At 48.8% G+C, this 19,167-nt stretch overlaps 1 long non-coding RNA gene across 1 annotated transcript; it reads left to right on the top strand.

Annotated features, from left to right (window-relative positions):
• Positions 1 to 14,842: 14,842 nt before the first annotated feature.
• LOC129603463 (uncharacterized) lies at positions 14,843 to 15,888 on the top strand. The gene is made up of 2 exons (XR_008693334.1): positions 14,843 to 14,974; positions 15,368 to 15,888. It is a non-coding gene; the product is annotated as an uncharacterized LOC129603463 (long non-coding RNA).
• Positions 15,889 to 19,167: the final 3,279 nt, after the last annotated feature.

Genomic DNA, 19,167 nt, shown 5'->3' on the forward strand with positions numbered 1-19,167 from the left:
CTGTGACTCTTATTTATCGTCCAACAACATTAACCTGACGTCACGCTGCAGCGAAACTCCTTATTTTGACTGAAAACAAGTTCAAACACCAGGTTTGGCTAAATTGGGAAGTCAATAAGGCTCCAAATGTAAGAGAAATCCCCAGGAATACTGTAAACAGTTACTATTATGTTTGCTAATTGGATTCATTATGAACTGAACACTCTTTTCTTTTGCTGTGTGAGCAAAGTGCAGCCGGTCTCCAGACAAAATACCTGCACAAACAAACCTTCCTCTGTCTCATGCACACACACACACACACACACACACACACACACACACACACACACACACACACACACACACACACACGCACGGTGGATGAAGCAGAAGGTGGACGGCACAACAATTTAAATTTCCCATCTGACCCAGAGATGATGACTTTCTTTCCCTCCCCTCGTTCCTTCCCCATCAATTTGGGCCTATTTAACTTTCAGGCTGGGTGTCAGCGTGGTGCTCACACGTATTTAAAGTGCAGCCAATAACTGATGTTGTGTCAGAGGGTTCATGCTGACTGGGCTGCTCTATAAAAATGTCATTAGACTTGGTCCATTTACAGGAGATTTGAGGCTCGCACGCACTAAACTGTATGAATGCACAGAAGAAGAGCGTTGACGCCTCTACAGCAGATTATTTGGTGAGGACTCCACCATCTGGATGCATTCACAGCTCGTCGCCACCAAATCCACTGTAGTTGCCTGCAAAAGCGATTGTGCCAGAAACGATTTGACTTTTTGATTAGTTCAATCTTCTCCAGGCTCTATTTTGTCACTTAACTGTTAAACACGCAGCAAATGAAGCCTCTGGAGACAAACGCTGGGGATGCCGGCGGAATGAATACGTTCAAACAGGGAAGATTGCGCTTTGATGAGATGCTGTGCCGCCGGAGGGCTCGAGGACGACGCCGTTCATTTGGAGGATTTAACATCATTAGGCGACGCCCGTGACCCTGACGAGCCCTCGGCGGCGTCTGCTCGGCTTCAGCTGGATGCGCTGCCGACGGATTCGAGCTCCCGGACAGGTGAGTCCCTGTGCTGGGCTCCTCTCACTCTGCCACACTCGATGCCACGCGGCCGAGGTGGGAACCCTGATCCGTTGTGACTCCGTCTTCCTGAGTCTCACACACTTTGGGACTGAAGCCTGAGCCGGCGTGGACGGGGTTTGTCTGCTTGTCTCCTGGGTTAAGCGTTGCTCCAGTCTCCACTTGGGCCGAAATTTGCTCCGCGGCGTTTTTCCATTTACGCGGAGCAGCTCCAATATGTACGGCGGTGATGTTAATTGAGGGGGAAAGGGCAGGAGGAAGTTTGCAGGAACTCCAGTGGCTTACTCTGCAGAGGTCAAAGGTGAAGAGACTGGACTCCCCGGGGGCTCGGGAGCGGCGGGGAGGAGCGCGTAACTTCTGTCTTTTCATGTTCCGATAGATGAACTAATTACAGCGAGTGTCCGCAGAGGTCCGCAGACAATCAAGTCTTTAGCTTATCTGCTACTTACAGCCACTCAGGAGGTCAAACACACATTAGCCTGCTATCACAGCTAATCTCCGTCTCCCTGTCAGTCTCTGCTCCGGCGGCTCTGTCTCTCCTGCACACTGGCAGACTGTGTGAAGCCACCTGCAGTAAACTACAGCTGAGTGTCCATGAGAAGACTGTATTTACACAGGTGGGTTGCAGCTCCTGCTTCCATTCTGGGCGGGAAATAGAAGAATCGTTACTTATATGCGAATATTCCATCCTGACTGGAATTGAAGGTAGAATTAGGCGCGTGCAAGGTTTGCACAGTTAAATGTAAAGCGGTGAAATAGAATTAGGAGACGCTGAGGGAGGGAGAGGAGCCTCGGGGCCTTTTCACTGCAGCGTCTGTCGGCGTCGCTGCTAAAAGAGACGCTCCGCGTGGAAATCTGAGACACGTCTTTGTGTAAAGATGCCTTTTATTTTTCAGCCCACACAAAGCTGCAACCCAACACATCCAGCTGTTTATCCCCGTGTTTCTGATGGCTCTGATTAGATGAACGTTGCCTGACCTTTTCATGTTCCTCCTGCTGCCTGATTTAAATGTCATTTATTTTGCAGATAATCATTAAATTAAAGAGTTTTCCCCTAATTTGACATTTCAGACTATTTAAATTTTCAGGCCTCTCTACTGGCACATGTAGAGATTATTATTTGTAATTTTCTGCAAATTATTATTTTTGTCTCTTAATAACTTACCTCTAGTTGCGTGTATGTGAGTCACACGTGTTTGTGCTTTGCATTTTGATGTTTGCAGCTTTATTATGGTGCCATCATTAGGAAAATAATCCTGCCAGCTTCACACCCACATGCAGGCGCACGGCTCTGAGCTGCAGCGCCTGCCTCCCTGAATGACAGAGTGGAACTGGGATGTAATCAGGTAACATTACAGCTTTATCTGGAGCAGTAATCTAGGAAATTGTCTTCTTTGTGTGGATGATGAGCGCTGCATGTTCCGCTTATCGCCGAGAGTCAAATATCCAGCAGTGATGTTTTCTACCACTGTCTCCCTCTGTCACAGTCAGAGCTGCTGTTATTTGGTTGACTTTATCACCGGCTGTACTGTAAAGCTTTAAATTATTCAGTGCATGCACAGATAGAAAGAGAGAGCGAGCGAGAGAACGAGAGAGAGAGAGAGAGAGAGAGAGAGAGAGAGAGAGAGAGAGAGAGAGAGAGAGAGAGAGAGAGGGATGGGGAGGAGGCACTATCTTCGACAGCAGCCTCTGTTTTCTCCTCTTCTGTCTCACTGCACATCAGTTCACACAGTATTTGCCAGACCAAACCTGATTCTCCTTCCTCCTTCTTTTATTTATTACTGAGTTACTGGACTGAAGCACTAGGTGCACTTTACATTAATCCAGTAGGTCGAATAGAGACCTGTCAATCATTTGAGATGATTTCTAATTAATTGTTAAGAGTCTTTCAATCATTGCACAGCAAGAAAATGTGAATTTTTATGAATTAATTTACATTTAATTGGGTTTCATAGTGTTTCCTTAAAGGATATTTAAAGAAAATTAAATATTTCTAAAAAAACAAATACATAAATAAAATAATAATAAGGTTTCTCTCTAATTTCTTAACATGCTTTTTAATGGATGGATGGATGTCGTGATACACACTGGTTGTTCAGCATTAAAGGTAACATTTCTTTTACCACATGCTCCTCGCTCACCTTGAAAAGCAAACAGTCACTTTGGACACAGATTTCATTGCTGTTTCAAGGCAGAGCTTTGGCAGATTTGGCAGTCGCCCTCCAGCTGTGCAGGCAAAAATCTACTGTAGTTCAGTCACCAAAAAGGTTTGAGGTCAATGTTTCTTCTAAATTCCTTTGCCTATTTCATATAGTTAGAGAAACACATTATTATGACCAACAGGCTGCAAAGAAAACTTTAGTAAAACTACTAAAGCTAATTATTTTTTTAATAAAGAGCTTTGTGTCTGTAGATGTAAGTTTGTAAGACGGAGCCGAGCTGTTGCCTTTGATTTGAAACCTGAAAGAGGAGCATCCTGTTCATGCAGCTAAAAGCCTCGTGTCCCTTCTTTGAGCCTGTAATCATCCAACATGAAACGGAATCAAATGAGTGAACCACGGAGCAGCTGAAGCGTCTGCTTCTCCTGCCAAGAGCATTTCAATTTAAAGCAACAATAAGGCGCTGTCCTCGTCCAGACGCCGGAACCAAGACGAGCGGCCACGAAACCTCCATGAAGCGGTTTTATCCAATCAAGTCTACGAATTAAGTAGCTTTAGCATTTTATACATGTTTTTATTGCCAATTTGTTTATATTCTTATATAATATGTGTGTGTGTGTTCTGCACCTGGTGCATCCTGCAGCAACCCATTGTGAAACAGGAAAAGGAAAGGACCCTGAACTAGTACAATGTCACATACTCACAGACACACAGACACACAGACACACACACACACACACACACACACACACACACACACACACACACACACACACACACACACACACACACACAGTCAAGGTCTCAGGTCATCGTTGAGAATCTGCTGATAATCAGACAAAGAGCTCAACGCAGCACATTGGAACATTCGGCAGAATGTGTGACTGTTTTCGTCAGTGGAAAAAAAAGAGGATGCATGTTGTTCATCAAATCATGCTCATAATTTAACAAACTAACTAACTAATATATGTATTACTTACAGTTCATTAAAGAAACAAACAGCAGAAGTCTTTCACAAACTGGCCAATCAGAGAAGAGTATGAGAAAGAGGCTTTAAAGGCACAAGAGCCCAGGCGAGCCTGTTTAGGATCTGTAGCATGGAATCATCCAGAGAAAGAAACATCAAGTGTAACATGCAACATGTTACATGTAACATGTAACACACATGTTTATACGTTTGCACCGTGTGAACAGGCCACTTAGAGGAGCTGTGTGTGTGTGTGTGTGTGTGTGTGTGTGTGTGTGTGTGTGTGTGTGTGTGTGTGTGTGTGTGTGTGTGTGTGTGTGTGTGTGTGTGTGTGTGTGTGTGTCCGTCCTTGCTGTGTCCAGCAGTGACAGCGGAAGCTTTGGTCCTGTCACTGCTCATCGCCGCTTCACATCCTCAGCGCTCACAATGTGTCAGTGTTTCTGTTCCACATGGAGGCCAGTGGGGCATCATTACCATCTGGCTATAAGGCTATACCCATGTCAAATATAGGCCAGCGAACACACACGCGCGGTGCGCGCACACTCACACACCGATCATCCGCACATTGTGCTGTTAGCGCTCAGAGAGCAACAGGGGGAAGGAGGCGACGCGGACGTGAGTCAAGCCGCTGTGACAGTCCGTCCAAATTGACCGCCAGCGCTCTGGTGGCAGTTGGCCTGGTTCCTTCTCATTGCACTGTGACATTCCCTCAATCAGCACTGGGAGACGCACACACACACACACACACACACACACACACGCGCACACAGATATCTCCCAGCGGCCCTCATTGTCTCAGTAGACTATCCATGTGAGTCATGCTTCCCGACTGCAGCTTCCAGTAAACACTCACACACACACACACACACACACACACACACACACACACACTGAGAGGCCAATTTGTCTCTTTTTGTTCAGCAGCTATAAACATCAACACATGTGGCCTGTTGGGACAAATAAAGGCTCAGTAATTAAGGAAGAATGATTCCTCACTTTTCCACTGATGTGAGGAGCGTGTGTCCACTTTTAAGGATCCCGTGTTTGTACCTTCCTTGAATGGAAACGGGGGCCTGGAGTGAGTATTATGTGGCTTTTCATTTATGCTGCCTACTTCATCTCCGTGTAGAGGAGGCAGATGCGGCGCTGTTACATAAAGGGCCGGTTGTGGCTGAGAGCAGATGCGTGTGCAGAGCTCCTCCCTGGTGGCTCCCACCTTGGACGCACGTCTCCGGAGCTGCTGCTCTCATTACGCCTGGTTCTCTGCTCTGCTGCCATCACCCCCCCCCCCCAGCTCCTCCCCTCTCCTTTCCAGACAATGATCCAATTAGCTGCGAGCTGCCATGACACCAGTTGCCTGCACATGTCAGACGCCTGAGTGTGTGTTTGTGTAACCGCCTCAGTAATTACCAGTGTGATCCTCCTGCAGCTCTAACCTTGTTCGGGGCTCTGACGCTGCGGAGAGCGCGTCGCCGTCGAGACGCCGACTTCGCTGCCGCCGGCGCCGGCCGCGTGCTCGCTTCAGAGTCGCAGTCACACCTCCAGTCGCCGCGTCCACGTCCGTGCACTCGTGCATTGAGCCCGTTTGTCGTCGTGCTTCCAGCAGATGGCCTCACCGCGTCCTGCACACCTGACGCAACACACCTCCAGCATCAACACGCTCTGAGAAAGCACCTGCATGAGTGTGAGGAGAGCATTTGCTCGCGTTACAAATGACGGTTTAAAGCAGCGCTTTTTTTTCCTTTTAATGATGAAACTCTTGAGTCTAATTAATGTGTTTGTCTTTGTGTGTAGCGATGGTGAGGAGCTGTGACAAACTCACAGTGAGCGTCTGTTCCTCCTGTAATCGGACAATGCATTCATTGAATAGAGGTTTTGCAGCCGTTCGTCACAGGACCTGCGCTCCTGAGTGTGGACTGAAGGCCAAATAGGCAGCATTTAAAATGAATCTGACTTAAGATGCACAATAGGAATATAAAGCACTGTATTTGTGTGTGTGTGTGTGTGTGTGTGTGTGTGTGTGTGTGTGTGTGTGTGTGTGTGTGTGTGTGTGTGTGTGTGTGTGTGTGTGTGTGCTTGAAGGTGCACTGATCCTTTTTCCATGCGCGTCCTCCTTTTCCCTCCTCCGTCCTTTGTTCTCCAGCCTCTAAGCCTCTTTCATCAAGGTCCTCGGGTCAACGGGAGCAGCAGCTGCTGGAGGCTGTTTGGGATCGTGGGGGTTTGACCTCTGACGTGTGTGTTACAGCATCACGTCACCCATTTTAACACGGCGGTGCGAGCGGAGCCGGCGCGAGCGGGCGGATTAATGAGGGAGCATGCCTGGAATTTATCAGTTTCATCTCTGTTTCGCCGAGCGTTCGGGGTCCCAGAGGAAGAGAAGTTCTCAAAATCAAGCGGATGTTTTATTCAGCGTTTTTGTACAGACGCGTGTCACAGAAGGAGCGCGGCGGAGATCAGACCATCAGATGCTAAACGTTGCTTTGGATGTTGTCACACATTCGGCTGTTATCAGGGCGGCGGATGAGTGAGTTATAGGCCGTCTCCTCCATCGGACTCTTATCATGTGCTGGAAAAAGCTTTAGCGACAAAAGATCAACCACTGGGTTTGAATTGACTCAGGATGAAAAAGCCGCTGCCTCCCATTTGAAGTTAACATAGAATTATCAACTTATAATAGTTACTTTAGTTTTCAGTCTTTTTTCTGTTTCATTAATTATCCCATCACCTTTCAGGATTATTTCACGAGCCCCCGGGGGGGTCGCGACCCCCACTCTGGGAACCACCATCGTACCTATTTATGCCGCAGGCTGCACTTTATTTTTAGTTATATCACACACCTTATTTAAGACTTGACCTCCATCACATATTGATTCGTTTCAAAGTAAATCTCTGTGTGTTGCCTTGAGATGTCAATATTGAAGCAGCTGCTTGAGAAATGGATTCAAGGGAGAATCAGGAGTTCCTGCAAATCATGGCTTCCATGGACATCGCTCAACAACTGGATCTGGAAATACAGGTTACACTAACGCGTCCAGTTCACAAATGTTTTTTTGGGAACTCTTCCATAAATTTGTTCATGACATGTAAAGATTTCTCAGGAGCCTTTAGTCTGAGCAGAAGGATATATATTAATTAAAGGAAATCTAAAGTATTGATGTTGGCAGTAAATTGTAAATGTGCGACCAGCTGAATCTGAGCCTGTGTTGGACGTCTCTGTGTCTCCTAGAGGACAATTGTTTTCAATATCAATTAATCTGCTATTGTCGCATTTTTCTTGATTAATTGATTAGTCATTTGTCCATAAATGTCAGAAAATGCAGAAAACATTGATCACGAATCCCCACAGCCCAAGGTGACATTTACAAATGTCTTTCTTTGTTTGACCGTAAATGCTCAAACCATAAATATAGTTGCTGTTTAATTCTCTGTTAATTGATTAACTGTAATCAATAGCTGCAGGGGCTGTGAGCACGTCCCAGCAAATGCAGATCGTACAGGACGGCAGGAAATGATAAGGAAGAAGCTTCAGGTCAGTTTGGAAAGAAAGCTGGTCGTGTTTTGAGGTCACAGTGGTTCGTCTCGTGGAGAAGTCAGTTCTGTCTTAATGAACCTCTAACGAGTTTTAGAGACTCGACTTCTGAACAGGTTTGTTTTTAACCATTCGTTGTAGGAGCTCATTTAGGTCCAGGTCGTGGTCATGACAAACAACCTCCATGGGCGTGAAATGATTCACCAACCAAGACTGATGCAGCACAGGCGCCTTTAATAAACATCCTCAGTAGTTAAAATAGCACCACATTACCAGCAAAGTCAAACAGACCTGAGTGAACAGTTCACCACAAATATGGCTGTGACCCTTGATGACGAGTGACGACCGGCTCTCATTGCTGGTCATTAATGAACATGTCTGTGACAGTGGAGCTGCACGTGTGTGTGTGTGTGTGTGTGTGTGTGTGTGTGTGTGTGTGTGTGTGTGTGTGTGTGTGTGTGTGTGTGTGTGTGTGTGCATGAGCGCTGGCACAGGAGTGTGAAATTGTCTAATTAACGTGACCTCCCTTTGATCCGGGGAGAAAGCACATATGACATCTGAATTGGAGTGAGCCGGGGGGCGGAGGCTTCCTGGAAATCTGCATGTGTTTGTGTGTTTGTGTGTTTGTGTGTTTGGAGGCTGCCACGGCTTTGAAAACTTAATTTAACCCTTAAGCTGAAAAGCAACTAAATGAACAGTGGCGGCGCAGGCAGCGCGGGTTCAAGGTTAGCGCTGAGGCTAATTAAGCCCTGATGGAAACCTGAGCCGTGTTCACTGATTTGGTTGTTGGTCCCAACCGGTGGAAGCAGAATGAACCAGCATGGATTAAAGGTGTAGGTGAAGAAAAAAGTCACCTATTTAAAAGGATTATACCTAAAATGATCCTTATTGTGGTTGAGCAGCTCTCAAAAGAATCAGTGTGGTGAAAATGGAGGAATCATTTTGGTGCTCGCTGTAAAATGGCATTGTTTAGAAAGTGAGGCAACAATAATTAGGAGAAAACAATGAATTTGCTGTTGTGCACCAGCTTAGCTGCAGCAGATGGAGCAAGTTAAACATGAAACAGATGGACAATGAACTGCTTCATCACACCAATATGCAAGAACCATATTCACTTCGGCAAAGTGTTTCTTAACCGTCTGCGGAGCCCAACAGCAGTAAAACCCAGAGAAAACACAATCATCGCGTCTCTTAATATCTGTCGCAGTCGTCGACGGGAGAACGGCCTCAGCAGCAGGTTGGTGCAGAAACTCAGCTGTCAGAAGCAACGAAGTGGATGAACAAACGTTAATAGTGTTTATCAGATGTTCCAATTAGTGGGTTCTAATGACCTGTGTTCTCTATGTAGATGTGAAGGTACGCGTTTAAGTAGATGCAGGTTCTGCACCGTGAGGAACACAGTGAGTTATGGCCTCTTCAGCTTCATGAGTGGAGCCGGTGCTGCTCGGGGCGTTGGAGGGCACGCGGTTCTGCTCGCCGCCGCCCGCGTCCGCCGCCGCCTCGGCAGCTGAAGGCTCCGTTCCACTTCCATCCGCGTCGACATGGCATTTTTTAAAGGGACTGTGTGAAACGTGACGGGCAGCCGTGTGACCGTAACAAGCTGCTCGGCCTCGTTCAGAACCGCTCCCCTTTCATTTCTCCTTGTCACTTCCCCTTCCCTGACCCCCCCGCCGTGTCCCGTTCAGCCCAGCGTCTGTCCGTCCCCGTCCCGCGCCTCCGTCCCTGTCACGCCGCGTCCTCTCTGCCGTCCCTCAGTGTCTCTCCCCGGGTTCTTCACCTGCAGCTCTGTCACGCTGACTCCTCTGCTCTTTCCGTCTCTTCTCCTTTTCCCTTTGTCACTCCTGTTTGCTCCCCTCCCTCCCTCCCTCCCTCCCCCTCTCCCTCATCCCTCTCTCGGTTCCCCTCCATCACCTCCTGGGTAATGACAGGGGGACAGGTGGAGACCAGACCATCACTAGCACCAGGCTTTGTGTGTGTGAGCTACCGTACACACACACACACACACACACACACACACACACACACACACACACACACACACACACACAGATGGTGGACAGGGGTCCCTGCCGGCCAGCCTGTCTGGTGATGGGGTGTTGTTGTTGTTGAGTGCACTCAGCCACACATGATTAGCTAGACAAACACACACACACACACACGCACACACGTATTCCCTTCTACGTAGCACATATGGGGCTCAGCACCAAAACAAGTCACCTGCTATTCTAGTCACACGCACGCAGCACAAGCATCAGTGGGACCGCTGGTCCAGGCTGTAACGTGGAGGAGTAACGTGTTTCTGCAGTCAGGGATTTCTGAAAACCTCGTTTCCTGTAGACGTCAATGATCCCAGGGTTAAAGTGAAGGCACCTTTTCGGTCTGTTCGTCTGACACTGTTTCTTTTTGTTACCAGAATAACTGAGGCTGCAAAGGGGATGTTGGGTGAAACCTCGATGACCTCACGCTGGAAGGTCATCGAGGTCACTCCACGTTCCAGATGTGCTGGACTGCCGAGCTCGAACTTTGCCTGGCTCTAAAAGCTCAGTAAAGCGATGCTCCTGTCCCCATGGCAACCAGACGACGGCCTGGTCGCGCGGCGCCGGGGGAGAAGCGGACGCGCAATGCGAAATGTCAGCGTGCGTCCGCGGCGGGGACGGAGGAAGGTGAGGCGAGAAGGTCGCCGCTCGTCCCCTTCACGCGGCGGCGGAGGGAGACACGCGCCGCGCCAGGGTTATCGGGCGGAATCGATGTGCTCCGTCGCTCTTTTTCCGGGCCATTGACGTCGGCGCGGCGATGAGCGTCATCGCTGAACAGGTGCGGGGCAGGTGCAAAACGCACGAGCAACATGTGTCACCTTGACGTCAGACGGTTAATTCCCGAGCTGCTCTGGAGGAGAAGCGGGTTGATGGTGACGGTGTCACTCAGCGGCAGTTTATTATACGTATAAACCATCATCTTTAGCCTAGAGGTTTTTATTGCAACGTCTTCCTTCGGCTCCCAACAGCACGCTCTTCGTCCCGCCTTTGTCGCTGCAGGTCGGCGCGTGCGCGTGCGTCCGGGAGGCGCAGCTCAGTGGGGGGGCGCCCAAAACCTTGAACCGCGTTCAACTCGCGCTGGCAGAGCTCCGCTGTCCGCCGCCAGCTCCCGCCCTCCACGCACGCGCGTCTACGCGGCCGAGTGTGATGTTAATTGCATGTGTCCACTGGCGGCGCCAAACGTCCAGTCCACGCCGTCCGTCGGCGGCTGAAACGCACCAACTGTTTGAGCTCCTGCGTGATTCCTGCTCAACGCGTTAAATCTCCTCACTGCGGACAGGCATCGGATCCCCTGGTGGAACTCTGCTAGGACCCGGGCTCTGCATGGAATGGCTGTTAAATTCCCTCACTCGTAACTTATTCTCGTCTCCCGTCTAAATTCCAGAGACGTGCGAGATTTGCGGGTTGTCGCGACAGGACGGCGATTTCCCGTGTGAAGCTCCCGTCGCTTCCTGCCACAGCGCGTCAGCGGGCGCCGTCAGATCAGCATCAGGCGCTGCCAGTCAGACTGAGGATGTTACAGCAGCAGCATCCTGTCCAGCAGACACACACACACACACACACACACACACACACCGTCCCTCTGTGTCTCCGCAGGAAGCTGCTGCGCTCTCGGCTCCGGTCCCAGGGTCGAATGGAGGTGAGTCGGGCCGAGTGGAGAGGTGAGGGGACAGGTGGCACCGCGCCACGGCTTCACCACAGCCGCCAAGTGAATCATAGGTAATGAAAAGTCCCATTACCGTATAAAATAAATTAATAACTCCGTGCCAGATGGAGCTCAAGAGAAATAATAGTGGAAACAGTGAAGAAGCGTCTGACAAACTGGAAAGGGAAGAGCACATTTTACTGTTTTATTACCAGTCATAAACTCGCGTTAATGCCTCATTTGGTTGGGATTAATTAAGCACTTACACTCTGCCACACATACTGGTGACTCAATCTTCCTTCCAAAACCCACACATAAAATTGAACTCATGAGCCACATCAGGCTGGATATTAAGGAAACGTGTCTGAGACGAGATCAGACACAGCAGATTTAGAGCCGACGCGCCGCGTGAACCTTGTTTAATAGATCACAATCAAAACTCCAACCTTTTGCTCTTCTGTGAAATGTATTCACATCAAGTGTCTCTGGAAGAATCCGACTATTTTATAATAAAAGTCTAGGGATATTTTTCATTAACATTACAAATGTTCTCATGAAAGGTTGGATAAAATGGAATATTCTGCTTCTTCCTCGTTCGCGCCTCAGTCCTCTCTCGTCTGGTGGTGGTTCCACCTTGTTCCATCTGGAACCACGTCCCTTTTGTTTCTCTGGGTGGAGATAAGCAGGAAGCCGCTGTTTTACTGGACTGACTCAATCACCTGTCGGCGATTAGGCTAATGCTTTTCTACAAATCCCTATAATCTTATTCTGGATTAATGAGCAATGAATGTTTAAATGGACTTTTACCAACAAATGTGGTGCAAATAATAAATATGTCATTAAAAGCCAGAGTGTTTAGGTCTAAATTAGTGATGGGAGGTTGGTGTCCGTGCATAATGTTGTCCCCTTTAACAGCAGGTGAGGCCTGGAGCCCTGCTCCCTCTCATCCCTCCACCTACAGCTCTGTAATAACATTGTCCTCCAGTGTTTATTTCCATTGCATCCAGGACTGGGCAGTATTTTTAGTCCGTGGCCACACATGCGCGGCCAGACCTATTTATACCACTGCTAAATATCACTGTCATGAGTTTGTTAGAGTGTGTAACATAAAACTGTTGTGATTCTGCTCCACTGTGAGGGGAACATGATATTCACAGCAGTTTGAGAGAGCGAGCGGGGGTTGGAACCTGTGGACAGTTACGGCAACGGGGAGGGTTTCACTGAGCATGACACAGGCCCTGAAGGTCACACAGCCATGTAAAGAATATGGCATCACACGCACAGACACACACGCACAGACACACACGCACGCATACACAAACACGCCCACGTATGCACACACACACACACACACACACACACACACACACACACAGAAACACACACACGCACGCACATACACACACAGACACACACACAAACACACAGACAGGGTATCAGAGTATCAGATATGGATGGGAATAAATCCATAAATGTGCTATGAAATATGAGCATGAATGCAAATACAACCCAAGAGAAACAAAAAACACACATTAGGAACCTGGATTAGACACAAGCGTTACAACAAAGCCTCCTTGTGTTGACAAACATACAGAGAGTTTGCTGGTAGCTAATTGTGGGACGCACATCATCTTTTAAATGGGTTTAGGACTGGGAACAGTGGCTCAGACAACTGGGAGGACTCAGGCAGGTGTGAAGTAGTGAATGATCAGAGTATCTGCTGTTCGCTGTTCATGCACAGAGCTGTTCAGCTCTGGTTCAGTCTCTTCTGCAGCTGCACCTGCTGCTTGATAAGTGGAGCTGTAATCTATAAAATCAGTGACATTACCCTTTAAGGTTAGCGGCTAAGGAATGTATTATATCAGCGAGCATCTTTGTGTGTGTGTGTGTGTGTGTGTGTGTGTGTGTGTGTGTGTGTGTGTGTGTGTGTGTGTGTGTGTGTGTGTGTGTCTCTGCAGGCAGGCTGTGAACGATGTCCCGGCCGCTGTCCATACTCCTCCACTGGGTCCATGAATAATGCAGCGCTCACATTTTCATAGCACTTCCTCTTCCCTCCCTCCGTCGCCTGTTCTGCTCCTCGTCCCCCCGCGTAGCAGTAAAAATAGAAGCCAAGACCTGCGAGCTTGTGCTGTGGTGTTTATACCACAGTGACCCCTCCCACCCCCCCACTGCCCCCCCTCTCCCCCCCTCTCTCTCTCCCCTTCTCTCTCCCCCCCTCTTTCTCTCTCTCTCTCTCTCTCCCCCTCTCTCTCCCCCCCTCTCTCTCTCCCGCCGCTCTCTCTCCCCTCTCTCTCCCCCTCTTTCTCTCTGCCCCTCTCTCTCTCCCCCCTCTCTCTCTCTCACTCCACCTCTCTCTCTCCCCCCCTCTTTCTCTCTCTCTCTCTCCCCCCCTCTCTCTCCCCCTCTCTCTCTCCGCCCCTCTCTCCCTCTCTCCCCCCCTCTCTCTCCCCCTCTCTCTCTCACCCTCTTTCTCTCTCCCCCCTCTCTCTCCCCCCCTCTCTCTCCCCCTCTCTCTCCCCCCCTCTCTCTCCTCTCTCTCCCCCCCTCTCTCTCCCCCTCTTTCTCTCTACTTTCGTCTCTCTCTCTCTCTGCTCCCTCTCTCTCTCTCTCGTCGACCCCTCTCTCCTCTGCTTTCCCTTCTCTCTCCGCTCTTTCTCTCTCCCCCTCTCTCTCCCCTTGCTCCTCCCTCTCTCTCTTCCCCCTACTCTCCTCCCTTCTCTCCGCTGCCTCTACCCTGTTTCTCTCTCCTCTTCCTTCTCTCTCCCCTCTCTCGTCTCCCTCTCTTCGGCTCCCGTCCCCTTCTCTCCCACACCTCTTTCTGCTCTCGTGCTCTCACCTCATTCATCCTCTCCTCCTCTCTCGTCACCCTCTCCTCTCGCTCCCCTCCTTCTCTCTCTCAGCCTCTTCTCGGCTCATCGTCTTTCGCTCTACCTCTTGCCTCTCTCTCTCTCTCTCTCTCTCGTCTCTCCATCTCTCTCCCCTCTCCCTCTCTCTCTGCCTCGTTCTCCTCCCCCTTCTCTCCCTCTCTCTCTCTCTGCTACTCTCTCCCCCCTCTCTCGTCGCACCCCCTCTCTCCTCTCTCTCCTCTGCGCTCTCCCTCCTCCTCTCCCTCGCTCTCCACCCCTCTCTCTCTCTCTCCACAATCTCTCACCTCTCTCTCTCCTCTCAGAGTCTGACGTCTTGCCAGTCCAAGCGTCTATGCCTCTCTGCGTGGACCTGTCTCTCGTCCGTTCCGTTCTCTACCAGTCTCTCTCCTCTGCCGTGCACCACACTGTCTCCCGCCGTCCCCCTGCTCTCTCTCATCGCCTTCCCCCCTCGCTCTCTCTCCCTATCTTTCTCTCCCCCCCCTCTTCTCTTGCTCTCGATCTCTGTCCTCTCCCTCTCTCTCTCTCCCCCTCTCTCTCCCCCTCTCTCTCTCTCTCCCTCTCTCTCCTGACAGACGGGTTATTACTCTTATTCATCTCGGCCCGTTCTCTCTATCCTCCACGGGAGCCAGAGAGCGAGCCACAAGAAACGAGGTTGTCGGTCTCGACAGGGAGCAGCGAGAGGGTCCTCAGGTAGCATGTAGATGCTTCATCTCCATATCTTTATTATGAGCCTCGTATAAATAGCCCCGCTAAGGCCTGCGCCGCGCCTGCTCTCGCCTCCCACTCCGCCTCTGCATGCACTCAGCCTTTGCTGAGGAGAAATGAGAAGTGGCCAGGAGCAAATGTGAAAACGAGGATACGCAGAAATGTGAGACGTGTTTTTACCAAACTACAAGGAGTCTGTAAAAATGAAAAAGCAGCGCGTCATAAAAAATGGATGGGAAACCGCCGTGAACGATCTCGTTACCAAACACTTAACACAAATTGTGAAGGTGACAAAGTGGAAAATTATAATATAAGGCTGCACTCCGTCGATAAAGGTCCCCTCCTGCTTTTCGTGTCCCTTTCTCCACTATTTTAAAGGTCACGGCAGAAACAAGAAAAAGATGAATTAGACGAACGGACTGATTCCTCTGGAACGTCTGCACAGGATGTGCAAACGGGACGCCGGGCGCTTCTCCGTGGGCGCGTCCGTGCCGATAGAGGAGTCAAACCCGGGCCGGCCGCCGCCACCTGCGCCCGTGAGTCAGAGCCGGAGAGATGGGCTGTGGCAGATACGACGGAGGCAGTGAGCGTCTGGTGACTGGATCCGTGGGCCTCCGAGCCGCCGTTTACAGTTTGGGAGCCTTGAAGTTGACAACGCGGCTGGAAAGATGTACAGCCTGTCAGGAGCCATCACGTGCGGCGCGTCCGGCGCTGCTGAGCGCTGGTTCTGTAAGTCAGATGCTGCTGAGCGCTGGTTCTGTAAGTCAGATGCTGCTGAGCGCTGGTTCTGTGTGTCAGACGCAGCCTCGCTAATTCTGGGAGCGCGTGTGTGCGCGCCCGCCAGCATTATTTAGGGCAGTGATTGTTTTCTGAGCTCTATTAAATGAAAGCTAATGTTATTTATTCAGCACGCTGTCATTTAAATGCCACCCACACACTCGGATCCCATCTGCTCATTCCTCCTTCCTCCACCGACTCAGTGTTTGACTCCAAATTAGTTGTCATAACTGTACGGCCGCTGCGTTTATTGAAGGCAGCAGACAGACTCACCCTTGGCTCCACGGAGCTCACCGTTTCATGTACAATTAACTCAGTGGCCACTTTATCTCGCACACCTACAGGTTCATTCAACCCAGTGCAGCAGTCCCACACATCCTTTGTGTTAGCGTTGTTTGACTTCTACCATCATTTACAGTCTGTTTCGTCTTTTATTCTGGGTTTGAAACCTTTGCTTTGCAGTCTTTGGTTGAATAGTTCCAGACACGGGTGCCACGATTTAATCATATATAAAAACCCAAACGTTGAGTTGTGACATTAAACATGAAGCAGCAAATGCGCCGCTGAAGAATCTGCACGTGGTGATAAACGGCACCGGGTCAGATTCAAACCCGTGCGAGTGAAAAGACGGGAAGCCGCCGAAACATGCTGATACAAGTGTTGCGAAGGAATCAAAGCGCTGTTTTCTGACCCTTTGTGAATATGAAGCGTATCGGCGACAGACTGTCACCGTCTCTTTGACTGTTTCCCATGGCAGGTTTTTTTAAATTACCCCCTGGACATCTCGCCATCGCCAACGCTTTTCAAAGAACGTTTAGTTTGGCATTTGATTCCCTGCTCTCCTTTTCTTTAGACGTGTCTGTGCTTTTTCCTTTTTTTCCCCTTTCCCTTTCATGCAGAGCACCTTGGCTGCTGAAAGGAAGTGTTGGATGAGTCCACATTTATTCAGTGTGAAGGGAGATGATATGCAGAGAGAGGAGACAAGGAAACAAGAGGAGTGAAAAGATTCAAGAGGAAAATAAAACTATGAGAAAGGAGCGAAAAGATGAAAGACAAGGAGACAGAAAGAGGAAACCTAAATAAAGAGGGCTCACGAAAGGGAATCAATGAGCAGAAATGAAAGACAATAAAAGAAGAGATGAGGGCAAGAAGGAAACAAGGTGAGGAAAACGAATGGATGAGTGTGTGAGAAAAAGAGAGAGAGCAGAGAAAAGGGAAAGAGGAGCAGAAGAGAGAGAGAGAGAGAGGAAGAAGACAGAGGATGAGAGGGGCCGTCTCTCTTTACCCGAGGGGGGCACAGCAGGGGGTGGGGGTGGATGTGGGGGGATCCTCGTTCCTCTCTCTTCCAAGTGAGGCTCCTTTTTCAAGGTCAATCATACACACACACACACGCGCGGACATGTACACACAAGCGCACAGACAGGCAGGTTGGCAGACGCTGCACACACCAACACACATTTAGTTGAGCTCAAGTAGAAAAGACGCCTTCTGCCTGCTTTTCTCTCTCTGACTCTGCACCAACCAGCCAAGTCTCAGTCAACCATCTGGAGATAAAAACACCATTCTTCCCACACACACACACACACACACACACACACACACACACACACACACACACACACACACACACACACACACACACACACACACACACACACAGAAAGAATCAATAGAGGCATTTGGTCTATTATCATAAACACACAGTGTGTGTGTGTGTGTGTGTGTGTGTGTGTGTGTGTGTGTGTGTGTGTGTGTGTGTGTGTGTGTGTGTGTGTTTTCAGTTTTATTTCTACTTCAACACACTCTTTCAAACATTCCCTCAGCACCCATCATTTGCTCAGAGATCCACTTGTATGTATTAATATGTTTCTCACCATCTATTGTTGTGTAGTGGAAACCTTAATAAGCCCCACTTTGTCTTTATTTCACACAAAAGCACCTCAGATAACAGGAAGGGGGATAAAATGCTTGTGCCTGATGATAGACACAAACCAGATCTTAGCAGGACGTAACCTTTCACAGTTTCTTATGCAAGTGTCAGAAACGCTCCACGTGTTAGTCAAACTGAGCATCTGGGCTTTCAACCCACTGAAAATTGAAAGTCCTCGCCTGCCTAACATGCAGAATACCAACACAGAGCTGGCGCTCATAAAAATGTAAAGCATGAGCATCTTGGGGCAATAAAATGCTCATTTGTTTGCTCTTGCATTACCTCCTTACTTTTATGGATCCACTCTGCAGCATAATGCAAAACATTACATCCTACATTACCCACAATGCAACGTTAAAGTATCTTTTACACTTCATTTCTACACACATCTGTAAAAGACATGTTACACCGTTTTTAACACACTCTGAACTCCACTGAAGGGACGAAATAGACGTTTCCTTAATTAGAACGTGGATGATATTGTGAAGTTCACAGCTTATGATCCATATCTTTTAATAATTCAGCGCGTGCCTGTGTATGATACGCTCATCATGTTTCTCTGCTCATTTAATCGGCTGTCATTATTCTTCGTTCTTGCGATTTAAAATACCAACCTTAGCAAAGCAGCGGCATTAAAATCTGCATTCTTTTTTTTTCCTCATGTAACCAAGTGAACGTTGACCAATGGATGAAAAACCTGTAAAACCAGAAAACAGCTAAAAACCAGCAGCCTTGAAACCTCTAATGGGACGTGGAAAACAGGGGCGTCCTCCCCCCGCCTGTAAAATATTCCTCCTCTCCTCTTTGGGTCAAAATGGTCTCCCCCTCCTCCTCTTCTGTTTTTTTTTTTTTTTTTTATAACTGGCTGCAAATTCACTCCTGTTCATTACCCAGCCGGGGTCAATTCCCCAAACAATGTGTTTGGTGTCACAATAAAAAGGGTGTTTTTTATGGTGTGCAGCAGTAAAATGCTATTAAACAGATAAAACACCGGCAACGAGCATCAGGAGGATTATAAAAGGAATTGCCTTGATAAACTCCACATATCTACGTGATGACACACGGTGCTGTCGCTGAGGAAGAGGGGGAGGCACAGACTGAGGAGCACATGGTTGGAGCGTTCACGCAGCTCTACAGCGCCACCATCTGGCCACATGAAGACCAAGCCTGTCTGTCCTGCGCCAGGCTGTGGGTCCATGAGGGGAAACAGCGGCTCCGTTAGATTAGATGTGACGTTTGCCATTTGGAGGTTTGAAAGGACGGAAAAACAGGGAGAAAAGAATAGAGCTCACATGGAGGCATTTTAATTCTTGATTGTAAAAAACAGAAAGTGGGTGAATTTAACAGTGTTTTACTTCCAGATGCATGTTTGCACAGTAAGTTGCCACGTGTAACTGAGGTGATGATGTTGATTGATTACGTGAGAACTCCCTGTGTTAGGCTTAATAATCATTTTTTAGTTGGGGCAGAA

Source organism: Betta splendens, chromosome 21 (genome assembly GCF_900634795.4).
Source record: "Betta splendens chromosome 21, fBetSpl5.4, whole genome shotgun sequence".
Lineage (NCBI taxonomy): Eukaryota > Metazoa > Chordata > Actinopteri > Anabantiformes > Osphronemidae > Betta > Betta splendens.